Raw genomic sequence first — 20398 nt, forward strand, 5'->3', positions numbered from 1 at the left:
AGGGGACTTTTACAGACAATAAAGACATTACACAGTAAACCCTAAATCAACGGATACCAAAAGGCGTGAGGGCCCTGCTCGCAAGCTTACAATATATGAGGAACTAGCGGAGACACGAAGGGTAAATGGTAAAATGTGCCTGTATTTTGTATAGTCCAGCCATCAATAAAGTAAATAGGGGGATTCCCATAACGCTGCATGAACCAGTCACCATTCAGTATCTGTACATGTTCAGACACAGACGTCTATTAAGTGCATAGAGGGTGTGTGAACAGATGCTACAATGGTCCTGCTTTTGAAGAGCGTTTTTTTATGGCCAAATGGGTATAGTTAGACAAGTGTGGAGAGGCAATAGGCCAGTCTAAAGAAATGTATTTTTAGGCCACGCTTAAAACTGGATATTGGAAATTAATTGAATTGTCCTGAGTAGTGCATTGCAAAGAATTTGCACAGCACACGAGAAGTCTTGAAGACTGGAGTGGTATGCTCGGATTATTGAGGAAGTTTAGTTTTATGTCATTAGCAGAACGGGGAGGGCACAGGTAGGGTGGTACAGAACTGTGGATAGCTTTTGTATGTAAGAACGTTAAGTTAGTATTGAACTCTGTAGTGGATGGGCAACCAGTGCAATGACTGGCACAGGGTAGAGGCATCAGTATAGCGGTTGGAAAGGAATATGATCCTGGCTGCTGCATTCAGGCAGATTGGAGAGGAAAAAGTTTAATAAGGGGGAGACTAGTAGAGAGTTGCAATAGTCTAGACGAGAATGAGTTGGAGCAACAGTAAAATTCAAAGGTAAGAAAAGGTCGAATTCTAGAGCTGTTTACGAGATGTAGGTTACATGAGCGAGTGATCGTATGTGGGGAGTAAAGGAAAGATATGAATCAAAAATGATCCCAAGACGGTGGGCATTTTGCTGCGGCGTAATGTTGTTGCCATTTCCGTGTGTGGTTCTAGGTAGGTTAGTGGAGAGAGGGATGAAACACAAGGAGTTCAGTTTTTGACAGATTCAGTTTGAGTGAGGACATAATGTTAGAGACAGCGGACAGACAATCCCTGGTATTTTGTAGTAATGCAATGGGTGATGTCAGGAGACTGTATATAATTGGGTGTTATCAGTATATAGATGGTACTGAAAACCGAATCTACTGATGGCTAGTCCAATAGGGCAGTATATAAGGAGAAGAGGAGGGTGCATAAGATTGATCCTTGAAGAACCCCAACAGTAAGGGGAAGAGGAGCCAGCAAAAGATACGTGAAAAAGAGGTCCGAGAATAACCAGGAGAGAACGGTATCTTTGAGACCGATGGAGCTGGTGATCCACCATGTCAAATACTGCAGAGAGATCCAGGATAATTAGCAGGGAGCAGTGACCATTTAGATTTAGCAGTTAGTAGCTTATTAGAGACTTTAAAGAGGGCAGTTTAAGTAAAGTGTAAGGCTATGTGCCCACGATGCAGAAATGCTCCGGATTTTTCCTGAGCATTTCTGCATCTCCCTGGCAGAAAAAACGCATGCGGATTGTACATGCTTTTTTCCTGCCAGGGACATGCGGATGTGAAGCGTTCTTCACATGCATTTCCGCATGCGGGTTGTCAAGCCCTTTCCAAGCGATTTTAGCATCACTTAGAAAGTGCTTGACAACTTGGTCACGCTATATAAATCCATGCCGTTTGCATGGATTTATATAGTGTGATCGAAAGAATGTTTAAAAATAAAAAAATAAATCTATACTTACCTTCCGATGGCCCCCGGTGTCTTGTTTCGCTCCGTTCTCCCTTGCAGGCAGATCGCGTTACACTGAAGGACCTGCCAACTTCAGCATCGCGTGACCCGTCACATGACTATGACGTCAGCGCAGGTCCTCCAGTCCACCGCGATCTGCCGACATGAGAGGACCAGCGCAGCGGGGCCATCAGAAGGTAAATATAACATTTATTTTTTATTTTATTATTTTTATTTTTTTTACCGTTTCTATGGTACCCGGCTCCAGAGGAGAGTCTCCTGTCCTCCACACCCGGGTACCATCCGCACATTGAAACACATAGAATGCGCATCTACATATTGTAAGGCAGCACTAGTCATCATAATGGGGAATACTCGCTGCTCCGGGTAAATTAAGCACACGTGCAATGTCCTTCCGGTATTTTCTCAATACAGCAGTTTATTGCACTTCATAAACCGCATATCACACAGTCCTTCTTAGTTTATCACCGGCATGTTTACTCACTTAACATCCGGGAGTCTCTCAAGTAGCAGACAGGCCCAATTGGCCCAAGTTACAGCCTTCAGCAAGGTAATACTATAGCAATGTCTATATAATTGTCCATATAACAAAGTGTATTACCTTTGCCGGGTTTTAGCTGCTGCAGTCCATTTAATCCGCCACCACTGTGGCTTTGTGGCTTCCCAGGTGGGGGTCTCCAGCCATCGTTCCCTCAAAGGCCACTGACATCCACACGGGATCCAGTCTCGACCTTTCAGGCACCAGGCTTCACTCGGCCTCACTAGGCCTCACACGGTCGGTGTCCCACACACACGGGAACAGGCCTTACGCCTCTCTCACAGAACACACCTGTCTCCCATCAAGCAGGGTTTATATATGCATCCCGTGCGCGCGCGCACACACACACACACACACACACACACACACACACACACACACACACACACACACACACACACACACACACACACACACACACACACACACACACTGACAGGACCTTGCTGATGTCGCAGTCATGTGATCAGACAGACATTCTGTGCGCGCAGAACCTGTGCTATGTCACAGTCATGTGACCAGTCACCTGAGGGGGAAGTTACATGGTCAGGTAAAACACATCCTGGACCATTACCGTAATGCCAGCAAGTCGCTGCATTACAATATACAGTGATGCGGAATCCATGCGTTCCAATGCAAGTCAATGGCGGCGAAAACACAGCACTTCCACAAAATAATTGGTAATGCTGCGTTTTTTTCCGCAATGATAATCCGCAGTGGAAATTTCCGCAGCATGTGCACAGTTCATGCGGATTATCATTGGGAACATGGCAGGCCTTCTACCATGCGTTTTTTAAGCGTTTCTGCAGCGTTTTTGCCGCTGCGGAAATGCTTAAAAAAACGCATTGTGGGCACACAGCCTAAAGAGTGGAAACCGGATTGTAGAGGGTCAAGAAGAGCGTTATCTGAGAGATGGTGGAGTAGACAGGAGTGGACCAAGCGTTCCAGGAGTTTAGAGATGAAGTAAGGCCACGGCCCAACTATCAGTATTTTTTTTTTCTCAGGAGTGGGATCGAAAACCAGGAGTGGGTGATAAATGCAGAATTGGTGACTTGTTTCTATTATACCTTTTCTCTGCTTGTCCCTCACCTGGTTTTGGCTCCCACTCCTGAGAAAAAATACTGACCGAATACTGATAGTGGGGCTGTGGCCTAAAGATTAGAATCGGGTCTGTAGTTAGCAGCACAGTTCTGGGCGAGGGATTTTTTTTTTATTTATTTATTTTTTAAGTAATCTGTGTATAAACTGGCATGTTTAAAGTTGGAGGGAAAAATCCCAGATTAGACCAAGATTAAATATTTTAGTTAGGTGAATGATGACCACTGGGGAAAGGTACTAGACGAGATGTGAGGGAATAGGGGCCCTGCTGCAGGTAGTAGGGCGAGAAGATGCAAGGAGCCTGTTTGCTTAACGGGCTAAGAAAAGTACTGAGCTGTGAAGTAATGTATGGTGCTGACATACTCCACCTGTACATTGCTTAGTTGCGGCTGCTGCCAAATCCATTTTTATCTGCTTGTTCCTAGTGTCGGACCCCCACCAATCTCGTATTGATGCGTTATGTCAACAAGTCCTGGAGAACCCCCTGTAACTGGGTTTTATTCACTGCAGCAATGGCATACATGTCAACATTAACTGACTGCGTTTTGGCGTACTGTGAACCCGGAGCTAAGGTCCATTTGGCTTTTTAATTGTGGATTTATTTATTTTTTTTGAAAGCCATGCCATGTTTCCAATGCCTGGTGAGCTGCTATAAAGCTGGAAAAGATAGATATCCAAAAAAGACAAAGGCAGCACTCTGTATTCCAATTTGTGATGATTTATTGACCCATCATGCCAGGACAATGTTTTGGTTCAACAGTGGAGACCTTTTTCTCCACTGTTAATATTCTCCACTGTTGGGCCTAAACATCGCCCTGGCATGATGGGTCAATAAATCATCACAAATTGGACTACGGAGTGCTGCCTTTGTCTTTTTTGGATATACTAAGGTTTGATCTTGCCTGGAAGGCGTTTTTTTGCAGTCCGCTAAGATATTGCTGGTGCTGCCCACTCTTTATTTTTTATAGATATTTATTTTACTTGTCAGTATGATGAATATGCTACATTTTTTGGCATTTTTTTTTTATTTTTAAGTGTTTATCGCACAGGTTAAATTTTATAGCTCGGGTTGTTTATGATGTGGCAATATAGATTGTGTACTCCTTTTTTTTTTTTTTTTTTATACGTGAAAGTGGTGAAACATAATTTTTATTTCTTTTTTTAATTTGTATCTGATTAGTGGTCTAATACTAATAGTGGATGAAAACTAGTCGTTCATGACTGGAGTAGTTAATAATTTGCGGATGTGTGATAACTACTTGAATCGACTAGCATAGCCGAATCCTAAATGTGTATATTACACACTCTAGTATTCTCCAAGTTCTCGAAAGTTTGCTATTGGGTAGAAAACTTCCTTAAGATCTTACTATCTTTCAAGACCCAATCTGATATGTAACCTAGATAATGGACTGTAATTGGTGGCTCTCATGTTCATTAAGCTTCCATGTGTTTTTGTTTTCTTGTGTTGTTTTTTTGTGGGGTGACATTTGGACTCTTGGCTCTGACAGAAAATATCCCATTGGACCAGTGCAATGTTCCTCCTGATACTTTTTGTGCATATAGGTACTGCTAGTCATAATATATATGGATTATCAGTCAAATTTGAGGGTTCTGACTGCTGGGACCCCCATACAAATTGCCAAAAATGGTGTCCTCTGTGTGAACACTGCTAAATTGAGTGTAAGAATGGTGGCTGCACGTGCTGCGTATCGTTCCAGGATCCTTGGGGTCCCAGCAGCAAGATCTCCAGAGTCCATACTTTTATTATACATCCTTTTTAGTTATATAAATTTAAAATGAAAGGGGATGTCCCATAAATATTTATCGAATTATCAACTAACTTTTTATCAATCGTTGCGGTTATTCTGTCATAAAATAACTGGTCTCCTTTCTCTGCAGATCGTGTTCTGTATTCTTGTCTGGTGAATTGTTTACCTAATTGATGCTCATTGATTCCAGGCGCTGTTGACTGGGTTTGGTTGTTTGAAAAGTGTGTTCCGCATCCATTACTTGAGTCATAGGATTCCCTGATTGCTATTTAGCCTTGTCTTGAACTCTGTAGAAAAGCATCTTCTACTTCTAAATGGGGAAAACTGGTAATGTGCTGGCAGAGACCTGGATCACTCCCAGGCTTTCGTAGTGTTTGTTCACGTCCCTAAGGAGATCAGGATTTACTAAAGTACCGTAGTTACACTTTCCCGACTGGCTCAATTTTTTATCTCATTTCTATAGATATCTGCATTCTAAAAATAACACATTTTCTGACATGATTTAATGTTCCAGATAATACTGTTAATTCTAGGGGTGTAGTATCCTTTTATGTGATAAGAGGTAAATGTGTGTATTTTTCTTAGTTGCAATCACACTTACTGATATTTAGTTCCTATTGCAAATGAGGTATTTTAGTGAAATTCTCAATCTTTTTGCTGTTTGTAATAAACAAATTAAACAAGAACAACTGAAATGCCTCGACACAACTAATACAAGTGAATTTCTTCAAATTCAAAATAAAATTTCACTTATGACTACTGCAGTCCCAGAACTTATTCAACTTCTTCATGACCGCCAATTAGCTACTTGTTTGCTGAATGGTGGATGTTTATTAGCATGTTTACACACTGCATTTCAGATGCTCACTGACTTTTTCTCAGGACTGGGAGCCAAAACCAGGTGAGGAACAATCAGAGAAAAGGTATAATAGAAACAAGTCACCAATTCTGCATTTATCACCCACTCCTGGTTTTGTCTCCCACTCCTGAGAAAAAATACTGACCAAATAATGACCAAATACTGATAGTGGGGCCGTAGCCTAAAGTGCCGGGAGCATAGATGAGTGTGATTGCCTTGAGATGAAAGCTAAAGTAGTGTTGGTAGTCAGTGTGGAAGCTATGGGTAGTACAACAGAGCTGATGGCACTGAGAGAAGAGCTGCCAATGTGTTTGCAATGAGACAAGGCTCAATTCTAATACACTGGCTGCTTTTAAGCTGAAAGAGGTTGTCCACCTTACGATAGGTCATCAATGTCTGATCGGCCGGGGTCCGGCACACCCGCCCATAAGTTGTGATCGGCGGTGGCGGTGGCCGCCGGCCGGAAGTACTTGTGGTGTTTGTTGGCTGTCTACTTTTAGTGGCCGGGACTTGTTACTGCACACCTGCCTCATATTGATTTGAAAGTTAAAGGAACACTGGCTATATTACCTGGCAGAAAGAGGAAGCAATCACCGGCTGCTACCAGATTGAGGAGGCAGGTGGTCAAAAACCCTTAAAGCGCACCTGTGGTCAGGATTGTGCTCCGTAAACCACATACACTGTCAGGTGGGCGACATTACACTGATTAAAATGATACCTTGGTTGATGAAATCCGTCCTGTGGTTCTTGTGTTTACTTTCAGTTTGGAGATAATAATATGCTGAGGGTTTACTTTGGAGTAAAGATGCATACTAAACACTAAAGGTCCTCTATCTTTCTCTTGTTTCCTCTCTCCTCATCATACTAGTAAGACAGAGATTCCAAATTTAACATGAAGTAATAGAACACACTACAAGTTAAAGAGAATCTGTCACTCCCTGGCACTTATCTGACCTCTAATATGCGCATACAGGTGATGGAAATGTAAATCTATACCTACCTGTATGCCCCATCTTAGAGGTTTTGTTGCTGTGAAATGTCTTTTTATTCAATCAAGTTTCTGATGCTTGCAGATCCTGGGACTGAAAGAAATCCCGCCTCCTGTGTGAATTACAATGTCGTCCCCCCCCCCCTCCCCCCCTCCCCTGCATGTCACACTGCCTGGATTTGGCTGCTGCAACTGCACATCACAGGGCACTGTGACATGCAGGGGAGGGGGGAAACATTATAATTCACACGGGAGGCAGGATTTCTTAAGGGCCCTGGGACTTGAACACATCAGAAATATTGGAGTGCTGTCTACTTTATTCAATTTTGTATACTATAGCAATATTGATATTTTTGCTGGCGAGGCCCTGCACTCGTCATACCTGACATATGTAGTGTGCTGTTCTATTTTTTATATATTAGATTATTTTATTGATATGATGTGCATGTATTTATATTAGATTTGGTGCTCTGAACAGAACACTTGCAGCACAATGTTGATGACCCCAAAACTCAGGCAGCGTCTTGCCACCTGAGTTGGGCTAAATGCCCCAGGAGACTGATGTCACAGACCCAACCCTCAGTGTGGCAGAGATTTAAAGCAAAAGGGGATGCAAGATGCCACACTTGGAGTAATAATACATCATGAAGATGAGCATCCATGACAGTTACCTTCATATGACTTTGTAATCTTTCTAGTAAAACTCACACATATGCTTTTAATTTTGTATATAAAATATACATTTGTTTTACATTAGTTATTGATAGAAGCTGCAGTTTCTGCTATTAAATAGTAGTAAATGGCTCTCAGTTTAATTCCATATTTAGTCCCAATAGTTAATATTGGGCAGATCACTCTGGACCAGATTAGTCCACACTTCACCTTGACTGTGCGTGACAATGTTTTCCTGAACTTTTGACATGCCTCCAGGCGTCCTCTCCATTGCTGAATGTGAACTGTTACTATAAAAGCAATGATAAACAGTTATTGCACACTAGACAGAAGGCATTGTGAAGCAACCATTTCTGACACTTGTGAATGCTCAGATACTATCTGCAGCATAAGATGGCAAATTTCCATGTTTATATACAGCTATAGCCTCAAGGTCACCAGACGTCCTGCTCTTAGCAGTATCTATATTGTCTAACCCTGCACTTTGGAAGGGGGGGAAAAAAAAGGTGTATACACCATACACTCACTGTGAGTTCCCCTTATAACTGGCCTAGTAGTGGAAGCAGCTGTGGCCTCATTCATCAATCATCGGTCAATTGCGTAATTTTCCTGACTAAGGCAGCGGAGTTGCGTTCCTTGACAAACTGGTGACAGTTGCAGGATCAGTGCGACTCTCCCACTGACGTTATCCCTGATACAGATATATTAATTAATCTCATAAGTCCAAATAGTAAATTTATTGCTAGACACTTTTAAACATAATACTCCAAGATCCCTATAGGTCAAAGTCATAGACCAAGGAAAATGACTCTAGCTACACAATATCATCATAAAAATAGAATTTTAAAAATAAAAACTAGAAGCAGAGACCATATCAGAAGAACAGAGAAGGAAACCTCACAATGGAGAGGAAAAACATAGCAATCCACAAGACAAAAAAACAGTATACTAATTATGTGTTAGAAAAAATTTATTGATATACAGGTACTTCTCACAAAATTAGAATATCATCAAAAAGTTAATTTATTTCAGTTCTTCAGTACAAAAAGTGAAACTCGTTTATTATAGTCATTACAAACAGAGTGATCTATTTCAAGTGTTTATTTCTGTTAATGATTATGGCTTACAGCCAATGAAAACACAAAAGTCATTATCTCAGTAAATTAGAATACTTTTATAACAGCTTCAAAAAATCAATTTTAAAATCCGAAATGTTGGCCAACTGAAATGTATTTTCAGTAAATGCACTCAATACTTGGTCAGGGCTTCTTTTGCATTAATTACTGCATCACTGTGGCGTGGCATGGAGGCGATCAGCCTGTGGCACTGCTGAGGTGTTATGGAAGCCCAGGTTGCTTTGATAGCAGCCTTCAGCTCGTCTACATTGTTGGGTCTGGTGTCTCTCATCTTCTTCTTGACCATTCCCCATAGATTCTCTATGGGGTTAAGTTCAGGTGAGTTTGCTGGCCAATCAAGCACAGTGATACTGTTGTTTGTAAACCAGGTATTGATACTTTTGGCAGTGTGGACAGGTTCCAAGTCCTGCTGGAGAATGAAATTTCCATCTCCAAAAGGCTTGTCGGCAGAGGGAAGCATGAAGTGCTCTAAAATTTCCTGGTAGATGGCTGCGCTGACTTTGGTCTTGATTAAACACAGTGGACCTACACCAGCAGATGACATGGCTCCCCAAACCATCACTGATTGTGAAAACTTCACACTAGACCTCCAGCAGCTTGGATTGTGGCCTCTCCACTCTTCCTCCAGACTCTGGGACCTTGATTTCCAAATGAAATGTAAAATTTACTTTCATCTGAAAACACCTTGGACCACTGAGCAACAGTCCAGGTCTTTTTCTCCTTGGCCCAGGTAAGACGCTTCTGGCGTTGTCTATTGGTCATGAGTGGCTTGACACAAGGAATGCGACACTTGTAGCCCATGTCCTGGATATGTCTGTGTGTGGTGGCTCTTGAAACAATGACTCCAGCAGCAGTCCACTCCTTGTGAATCTCCCCCAAATTTTTGAATGGCCTTTTCTTAACAATCCTTTCAAGGCTGCGGTTATCCCGGTTGCTTGTGCACCTTTTTCTACCACACTTTTTCCTTTCACTAAACTTTCCATTAATATGCTTGAATACAGCACTTTGTGAACAGCCAGCTTCTTTAGCTATGACCTTTTGTGACATACCCTCCTTTTGGATTGTGTCAATGACTGCCTTCTGGACATCTGTCAAGTCAGCAGTCTTCCCCCATGATTGTGGAGCCTACTGAAACAGACTAAGGGACCTTTTTAAACACATCGGACGCCTTTGCAGGTGTATTTTGTTAATTATCCTAATTTACTGAGATAATGACTTTTGTGTTTTCATTGGCTGTAAGCCATACTCATCAACATTAACAGAAACAAACACATGAAATAGATCACTTTGTTTGTAATGACTCTATATAATATGAGTTTCACTTTTTGAATTGAACTGAAATAAATTAACTTTTTGATATTCTAATTTTGTGAGAAGCACCTGTACGAGGTCACTTGGTGGAAAGGCAAGGTTATGATATAATTAAATAAAGTGCATAATATCAGAGACCTTCATAATCCTATGGTGTCATTGCTGTATATGTGCAGTGATAATGTGCTACTAACCAAAAGGTAATTGGCAACACTAAGGATCTAACCACGCTCAATACACTAGATAAAGGGTGGGCTATAATCTGACATTAATGTATAAGATATATGCAGCAAAAACATATACAGAAAAAAATCATAAGGAGATTATCCCATATAAATGAACATCGCTCTATTTACCTTAAAAATAAGGGCCACCAGGAGAGGAGTGTCATGGGCTGTTTCCTCGCTCGACACCGGTTCACTTTCGCTTCTTCTGGGGGCTTTCACTCCCCCAAAAAGCGAAACGGCATCGGGAGTATTATAGATATATTAATTAGCCAAGCAAGTAACTTGGTCAACTTCCATAATTTACATTTATTTCGTCTTATTGTATTAATGGGTCATGTGAGGGGTAAAAAAAAACAGTAGAATTTAAAAGAAAGTTCTGTAAAATTGTAGCTTTAATCATTATACTTGGTCCCTGTTGAATAAGTTTTGGGGAAGCTTGCAGAGACTACAGTCCTCAGAACTATTTTTTAAGGAGAAGATCACTGCTACTCACCAACGAGGTAACATGGAGAAAGAAAATATTTCTGGGTCCCAGACACAACCACTTTGGTCTTTTCATCCCTAAACTCAGTAGTTTGTTGACTTCTGAAAATTGAGGATGACTTAAAAGATTATTACTAAATGTCTGAGTGGCTCGGGGTTTATTAGTGAATATTTCCAGGGTTGTCTGGGGGTTAAGGGCGATGACCTTGGTGGTCCAGAGTTGTTTACAATTGAACCCTTTTTGAGGGCTGGCAATTTTTTTTTTTTTTTTTTTGTCCCTTTCTCAAAGTATAATATCTTTGACTTTTTGGTTCTCTTTATCAGATTTGCACACAGGTCCAAAACTAGATGGTTTTAGGTCAAATCTATGCAAAAATCTCTAACATTCTGAAATATTGCCAAAATTTCAACCCCACTGTACATATGAGATGGCTGGTTTGTTGGGGTCTTCAGAGCTCATAATCACATACAATTTGTGTTGCTTCCATACATTTAAGGAGTTCCAAAGGAAATATCTTGTGTGGCCTGCTTAATTTTGCTGCAGTTGAAGTTACTTTTTTTTCTCTCTCCTTACAAAACTTGTGTATGATATCTCCATAGCTGTAATAACTGGTCCCATAAATTTACTTCAGATTGGAAAAAGCTAAAAAAAGGCATAGGCACCAAAAAAAAACTTGTTCTGGTTTTCCCTGAAGGTGTTAGATGGGGTTGAGGTCAGGGTTTGGTGCTCTAGTCAAGTTCTTCCACATCGACCTCCCCTTCCTCCAAACCATACCTTTTTATGGATCTTGCATTGTGCTCTGGAGCTCAGCCATGGTGGAAGAATAGAAAAGGGCCTTCTCCAAACTGTTCCCACAAAGTGAGAAGCTACAACTGAACAAAGGCTTGGTATGCTGAACAATTAAGATTTCCTTTCACCGGAACTAAGGGACCTAAGCCTATCCCTGAAGAAGAACCCTTTAGCTCGATCTCCCCCCACACCAAACTTGGCATTGACACAATACAGGTGGGAAGGGAAAAGTTCTCCTGGCATTCATCAAACCCTTACTCGTCTATCAGACTGCCAAATGGAGGAGCATGTGTCCTTGCTTCAAAGAACACATTTCCATGGTCCAGTATTGGCCTGCTTTACACCACTTCATCCAACACTTGCCTTTATGCTTGATGTATGGCTTTTATGCAGCTGCTCCTCCATGGAAACCCATGCCATAAAGCTCTCTTGGGCATAGTTCTCTGCTGATGTTCATGCCACAGATGGGGTCAGCAGAGCATTGGTGACTTTTATGCACTATATGCTTCAGCACTCGGAGACCCCACACTGTAACTTTGTGGTCTTACATAGCTGAGTTGCTGTGGTTAAGCTCTTCCACTTTTCAGTAATGCCACTCAGTTCATCATGGAATATTTAGAAGGAAGAAATTTAATGAACAGACTTGTTACAATGATAACTCCCTATTAGAGGACTACACATAAATTCAGTGATCTCATAAATGTTTGTAAAGGCGGACAGCATGGTGAGGGCTGGATTTGATACACCTGTGGGAATGAAACTGAATGTAAAATATGAATTCAGTGATGATATGGTGCCTCAATACCTCTGTTTATATAGCCTATGTACCCAAATAATACAAAAAAAAAAAAAAAAAAAAAAAAGAATAATTGGTGCTGTAAAAAGCAGAGCTTAATACAATTATCCATTTTCAAATTTGAAAGATATGACCACAGAATGGTGAAGGGTAAAAAATAAAAATTCTAGAGTTAATAGAAACCTGTCTTGAAATTTCTTTCAGCATGAAATATTGAGAAGATTCCTCATTACAAAACAAACTTTTTCTCTTTTAAATGCTGATATTTGTGTATTGGGAGCACTCTGTGACTGAAGCCTTGCCAGGCGTTGGCAGAGTTAGAGGGAAGCTGCCCACTGGACACTTCTTCCAGCATTTTGTTTTTTCTTTTCTCTTTCGATCTTAGTTTTCTTCTTTCTTACACTATCAGGATTGTTTTTTAGTTGAAGAGCCAATCAGTATTTCATACTAATTATTTATAAGGTTCGAATGGCGTTTTGAAAAGTTCCATTAGGCAAAGTTCCAGCACTGCAAAAAAAGAGGGTATTTGCTGCTGTATTTTGTGCATGCCACGTACCATAGTTGTAACGTCACACAGCTCCATTTTTGAAAAGACGAAATTTGTGGAACGTGACACTGGCCAGGTCACCATTTTAAATACGTTCCATGGACTTGCACGACGGATTATAGACTTTAGACACCATCACTAACCAAAGTACCTTTTGGACACTGGCTGTGAACCGGTCGGTTAATCCTTGGTTTTGTTTTATATGTATAACAATTGTCATAGTAAATATATTTTCCTGTTAAATTGGTTGTACGAGATCCATGTAAAAATTGAAAAGCCTGTAATATCCATGCGTAGGTCAGGTTTGATCATTTTTATATAGCAAGAAATAATTTTATGTAGGTGAATGCAGCCGTTACTTTTGTCTTCACAATCTTCAATTTCCATCAGTCTTTTTATTATTTTTTTTTTGGCCATGCTCTCACCCCTGTAATGCAGCTTCTGGGTTCCCTGTATGAGAATCAGTGCATCACTGACTTATTCTTTCCTATGCTCATTGTCTGTGAGGATCTGCAGCTGTCTATGGGTGCTTTAACATTGCGTCCAAAACCCCCGCAAAACTGAACTGGGTTCGGACATATGCGCCAACGGGGCCTTAGACTACAAAGGTGCTGTGCATCATTTTCGGGCGTATACGCCTACTGAAGGTGGACACTCGAATGTAGTAGTTGTCCTGAGTTGCTCAAACTTCTATGTCCGGCAGCATGTATTGCTGCACACGGACCCAACAGGTCTGTGCGCCGCAATTTACTTCAACTGGATGTACACGGTGTTTCAAATTATTATGCAAATAATATTTTCTCAGATTTTCCCAAATTACCTATATGAATTGCAGTCATTGTAATTTTCACCTAGAATAAAGTTTTGAGTTGAAAACTGTTTGATTTCAGTTTGTAATAACCTGCTAATGCTTATAATTTCAAAAATGACCATTTTTTTGTTCTTTATTAAACTGAAAAGGTTGAAAACTCTGCTGTGCATAATAATTTGGAACATGCATTTTGAGTGCAGTTTCAGTTATTTATTTTTTAAAAAATATACTGTTATCATAGGCAGTTTGTACAAAAACCTTTCAATTGTACTCTAATAGTTATTTGACTGGAAAATTACAATGACTGCAATTCATATAGGTAATTTGGGAAAATCTGAGAAAATATTATTTGCATAATAATTTGGAACACCGTGTACATCCGAGGACGCATATCCAGTTGAAGTTTATGCTGGCGTTGCCGGACCGCTCACCCGCGCACGGGCCTGGTTGCGACCTCTTTGACCGCGGTCGATACGCCCCTGCCTCTTTAGCAACTGAAAGATGAGCTACATTTATTAGAGTTCACTTATGACCTTAACTAGAATATATTTCTGATGTAACTGGTACATTTCCATCAGATGTACCATGAGCTCCTCCCAGCTAACGCACGCACACATACATACATACATACATACATACATACATACATACATACATACATGACACACCTTATCATTTAAAGATTTTTTTCTGTATTTTCATGACTATGAAAATTGTACATTTACACTGAAGGCATCAAAACTATGAATTAACACATGTGGAATTATGTGAAAAAATCTTTAAATAAGCAGGTGTCCAAACTTTTGGTCTGTACTAGATAGATTTTTTTTGTGTTTTTGTAACACATTTATTAAAATAAGCTGCTAATAGAGGTGATCATGTGTATTTGTATAATATTGGTAACTTAAATTTGGTTGGCTCTATATATATATATATATATATATATATATATATATATATATATATATATATATATATATATATATATATATATATATAATTTCTTTTCAGAGAAGACTCATGTGTAATATTTATTGTGGAAAGTTCTCTGCTTTTCAGCGTCTTGCTCAGGTCACCTGTTGGGAGTTGTGAATAAGCTGTATTATGATCACTCTTGCTCAGACGCATTGTCAGAGATTGTCATGATCAATTCTCTGACAAAGTTCTGCAGGAACTGAATGTTTCTGGAATGTGAGTTATTGATCTAGGAATTTATTAATCTTACTGCCAGATTTGGAGTTTGCAGATTTTTCCCATCGCAACGATGAAATGCTTCCATTCTTTCTTTGAAAAATATTTTCTCTCAGCTAAAAGGAATGTCACCAGTTATTTGCCACCTATTCTGAGAGCAGCATAATGTAGAGACAGAGACCCTGATTACAGTGATGTGTCACTTGGTTGCTTGCTGTGGTTTTGATAAAACCCAGTGATTTTATCAGAATTTGCTTATCACTATAGGACTAGTAAACCTGCTGCTAGGTAGTCAAGCATTTTCATATGCTCTGCATAACCCCGTCCCCACCACTGATTGGCAGCTTTCTGTCTGTGCACAGTGTACGCAGAAAGCTGCTAATCAGTCTCAGCGTTCAGAGAACAACTAAGGAGGTCACCAGCATACATCCATTACTTAAAAAACCATCCCTCGACCAGAACTGCACTGCTAGCTACAGCCCTGTCTAGAATCTTCCCTTTATTTCTAAACTCCTGGAATTCTTGGTCCACGCCCGTCTAACCCGCTATCTATCAGATAACGCTCTTCTTGACCCTTTACAATCTGGTTTATGGTCTTCACACTCTACTGAAACTGCCCTCACTAAAGTCTCTAATGATCTACTAACAGCTACATCTAAAGCCCTCGTCTCACATAGCGAGATCGCTAGCGAGATCGCTGCTGAGTCACGGTTTTGGTGATGCAACAGCGACCTCACCAGCGATGTCGTTGTGTGACACTTTGCAGCAATCAGGCCCCTGCTGTGAGGTCGCTGATTGCTGCAAAGTGTCCTGGACCATTTTTTGGTCCTTGCCCTCCTGCTGGTCAGCACACATCGCTGTGTGGGACCAGCGATCAGGCTGGTAACCATGATAAACAGCGGGTATCTAGGAGCTCACACGCACTTAGTAACCCGCTGTTTATCATGGTTACCACTCTGCTACGGTGAGCGGTAACCTCCCACTCACTGTAGCAGAGTGGTAACCATGATAAACAGCAGGTTACTAAGCGTGTGCCCCTAGTAACCCGCTGTTTATCATGGTTACCAGCCTGCTCCTGCTTCAGCAGCAGGCTGGTAACCAGGAGCAGGACATCGTGGAAAGATTCTTTCCACGATGTCGCTGCTCCCCTGATCGCTGGTGAGCCTGCCTGTTTGACAGCTCACCAGCGATCACTTAGCGACGCACCAGCGATACCGGCCAGGTCACATCGTTGCCGGGATCGCTGGTGCGTCGTTATGTGAGACGGTATCTTAATGGTCATTACTCCCTGCTGATTCTCCTGGATCTCTCTGCAGCATTTGACACTGTGGATCACCAGCTCCTGCTCACTATGCTCTGCTTTATTAGCCTCAAAGATACTGTTCTCTCTTGGTTCTCCTACCCCTCTGACCGCTCCTTCACTGTGTCTTTTGCTGGCTCCTCTTCCTCTCTCCTTCCCCTTATTGTTGAGGTTCCTCAAGGATCAGTCCTAGGCTCCCTTCTTTTCTCTTTGTACACCACCGCTATTGGACAAACAATCAGATTCTGTTTTCAGTATAATCTCTATGCTGATGACACCCAATTATACACCTCTTCTCCAGACCTCACCCCTGCATTATTACAAAATACCAGTGATTGTCTTTCCGCTGTCTCTAACATATCTCTATACTCCTATATTGTCATTTCCGTTTGGCTCCACCATAACTCCCCGGCAACATGCCCTATGTCTTGGGGTCATCTTTGATTCAGATCTTTCGTTCACTCCTCACATCCGATCACTCGCCTGCTCATGTCACCTACACCTCAAGAACATCTCTAGAATTAGACCTTTTCTTACCTTTTGACTCGGAAAAAACTCTTACTGTAGGTCTTATTTATTCTCGTCTGGACTATTGCAACTCTCTACTAATCGGTTTCCCTCTTACTGAACTCTCACCTCTCCAATCCATCCTGAACGAAGCAGCCAGGATCATATTCCTCGTCAACCGCTACACCGATGCCTCTTCCCTGTGCCAGTCGTTGCACTGGTTGCCCATCCAATACAGAGTTCAATATAAACTTATCACGCTCTCCACAGTTCAGCAGCCCCCTACATCTCTTCCCTCGTCTCATTCTACCAACCAACCCGTGTCATCCTTTCTGCTAATTACTTAAAACTAAAATCCTCCATTATCCGAACGTCCCATTCCCATCTCCAAGATTTCTCGCGTGCTGCGCCAATTCTTTGGAATGCACTACCCAGGACAATTCGATTAATTCCCAATATCCTGAGTTTTAAGTGTGCCCTAAAAATGCATTTCTTTACTCTATTGCCTCACCATACTTGTCTAACTGTCTTAGTTTGGCCCATACAAACATTTTCTTCAAAATCATGCTCATATCATTCATGCATTTAATAGCCTCTGTCTGTACAGTACATATACTGGCTGGTGACCAGTTCATGTAGTGTTACATACATCCCCTTTTTAGTATATTGTGGCTGTATTCTACAATAAGAGTACATTTTTACCTTTGTGTCTCCCTTATTTCCTCATAGACTGTAAGCTTGCGAGCAGGGCCCTCATTCCTTTTGATATGTGCACTGTTTATTCTGTGACATCTTTATTGTCTGTACAAGTCGCCCCCCTCCCTCTAAAATTGTAAAATGCTGCCTAATATGCCGGCGCTATAAAAATAAATATTATAATGAGCAGCAGATAAAACACTTTTAAATCAAAACTGCAGCTTCGTAAGTTATACATCACTGGAATCAGCGGCTCTGCCCCTATACCATGATGCTCTCAGATGAGGTAGCAAAAACCTGGTGATCGATTCCCTTTTTCAAGCAAAGTTTTAACAAAAAGTTATTGTTAGTAAAATGAAGTGGGGTAGAAAATTGGATTATAATCTTGTTGGAAATAACATTTTCGCAGTATTTGCAGAAATATCACCCCCGCCCACCCCCATCCACGGTGGTGATGACAGTCTTTCTCCTATACTCCCAGTTCAGCTTCACATTTGGCACAGCAGAGCTAATCCCCTTTATTGCCCCTTCCCTCATCTTTTCACTTGACCACGCCACCTGATGGTGGAAGAAACTGGAAGTTTCATATGAGCAGCCTACTTCTGTCTATAGTTTGAAACGTCTTGTCTTCGCAGGGATCTCTAAAACTGTGTCTTCTATGTTTTGACACAAAGTACAACCCTTTAGAATGTTATTACCCATCGACATGTGTTTTGAGAAATCCAACCCATTTTGCATTTCTCAGTTCAACCAGAATGTGTATAGTTGACGCTTACTGAAACAGTTAGTAGCACAGCCTGTTACATTTGTTAAATTATTTATGTTTTGCTACCTAAGGATAATGTGTTGCATTATTTTTGCTATGCCTGAAATTGTGTGATTGTACACTTATCTGTATTTCTTAATTTCTCTTGTTAAATAAGGGTTTCCATAACATGAACTGTAGCCACTATAGGCAACTTCTCATCAGATTCATTCTGAATCGGACACTAGCTGCCCGATTACAGCCGGTTATGGTCTGCACTGTAACGCTGTTGCGTATCAGAGGAAACATACTTGGAAAAGCCGTCCAGGGACTTTTTGCCTCTGACTTGATCCCTTTGACTACATACGCATAGTATACACGTGGACCTACATAGAGACCTGTAAGTCAACTGGAGCGGTTTGGGGCACAGCCAACGGGAACCTACCTTGGTCGTCGGGTCGCTTCCTATATTCCCCGGCTGGCTTTTTAAAGTATGCTTTCTCTGAAACCATGTAGCATCTCTGAGCAAAACAGACCTGACTGCAATGGCCCAGCCAGACTGATTCATGCTGCCCGAACCACAGCAGAATGAATCTAGTGACCGGATCTTCAGACTTCTATGAAGAATAGCAGGTAAACAAGTTTCTTCTCAATACTACTAGAGTTCTCATGCCCTTTTCCATATATAAATGGTAGAATATGATTTTCAGTTCATTGATGGGTTGATCTTTTGTCCTTTTCCTTCCTATCAAAGAGCAGCACCGCTTTCCTGTTATTCCTGCAGTTTGGTGGCTGACCTCTTTTTATTGTGTATCTAATGTCAGATTACTCTATGCTGATTGAGGATTAGTTGTCTTTTCCAATACCTTCTAGTGCTAGAATTGTATTTGCTGTTGTTGGTTTAATATAATTTTACTGAAGTTCAATGACCAAAAGTACCAAACAGAGCTGTTTGGGAAACACTGCTTCTGTTTTTTATAGAAATGCCAGGGTTGCAGGATACCTTTATGAACTGGCCATGGGTGAAGAGGGCTGCTTTTGTGCTACAGTTCAAGATGCGTGATGAATACAACCTGTGTAGGAACCTAGTGTGACGCGCTGCCGATATGGAGTTTATCTCCTCTTACTGTTGAGTAAACATGACTGCATGGTCGAAGCAAGGGCTGTGGAGTCGGTGTCCATTTTGGAGGAGTCTGAGTTGAAGTTGTTCATTTGTATGAGGGCATAGGAGAGATGGTGTGGGGACACCTTTTTAGGCGTATGGCAGAGAATTACACAGAAGGGTGGTACAGATAATGTTGATACTTTTCGTTGGTTAGGGCTTTGGACCTATACAACAAAAGAGTAGGTTATCCACAGTTTCCACTTTAAGACCGCCATATTGGTCAAATTAAGTGCCCACAAGAAGTTGTGGGGGACCTGACCGGTTCCCTTTTTAAGTAATTGTGCAAGGGAACAGTTGACAGACCGCATCGGCACAGGGCTGCTATGCTTTAATACCGCAGCTGGATTGCCACATGTGAACAGACGTAAGCCACGTTCAGTATTTGGTCAGTATTTCACATCAGTATATGTAAGCCAAAACCAGGAGTGGGTGATAAATACAGAAGTGGTGACGTGTTTCTATTATACTTTTCCTCTGTTTCACTCCTGGTTTTGGCTTACAAATACTGATGTAAAATACTGAACGTGTGAACGTGGCCTTTTAAACCCTCCCCCCTCCCCCATTTTCATGCCATTTTCTCCCAACATCGCCCAAATGGGTTGGAGCTGGGTTTGGTTGGATGCACTGCGGGAGTGTGATGCCACTGTTTGTCTAATTCATGGCTAGCTGTGCCGTTCCCTATGCCATATACCTCACTCCAGTCCCTGACTGAAGTAAGGTTTCTGGCATACACCACTCATCAAACTCTCCAGATTCATAGGCATACACCTCTTCTTCATGAATCGGGTACATCTGACTCCAGCACGTATCCTCATGAAGACAGGCGTGAACAACATTGACTTGATGAATCGGCCCCATTGTGTTTAGTGCTTTTTACTGTAACTTATGTATTTGATCTCTTGATTTTGAGGTCTAGTAAGGAGCTGCTTCAAATGTGACCGATTTGAGACAGTTGAGTGTTGCTGTACAAACTTGAGGACCTGAACTTGTTTTTTTTTTCCGACCAATAATGGAGATCTTGTC

The 20398-nt window shown here is 41.3% G+C and overlaps 1 protein-coding gene across 1 annotated transcript in view; it reads left to right on the top strand.

The window, feature by feature from the left end:
• Positions 1 to 20398, top strand: part of LOC141273669 (transmembrane protein 150A-like) — a 151833-nt gene that overhangs the window by 36477 nt on the left and 94958 nt on the right. The window lies entirely within an intron of this gene.

The sequence above is a fragment of the Phyllobates terribilis genome, unplaced genomic scaffold, assembly GCF_046119375.1.
Source record: "Phyllobates terribilis strain yellow unplaced genomic scaffold, ASM4611937v1 Scaffold_5__5_contigs__length_657084704, whole genome shotgun sequence".
Taxonomy (NCBI): domain Eukaryota; kingdom Metazoa; phylum Chordata; class Amphibia; order Anura; family Dendrobatidae; genus Phyllobates; species Phyllobates terribilis.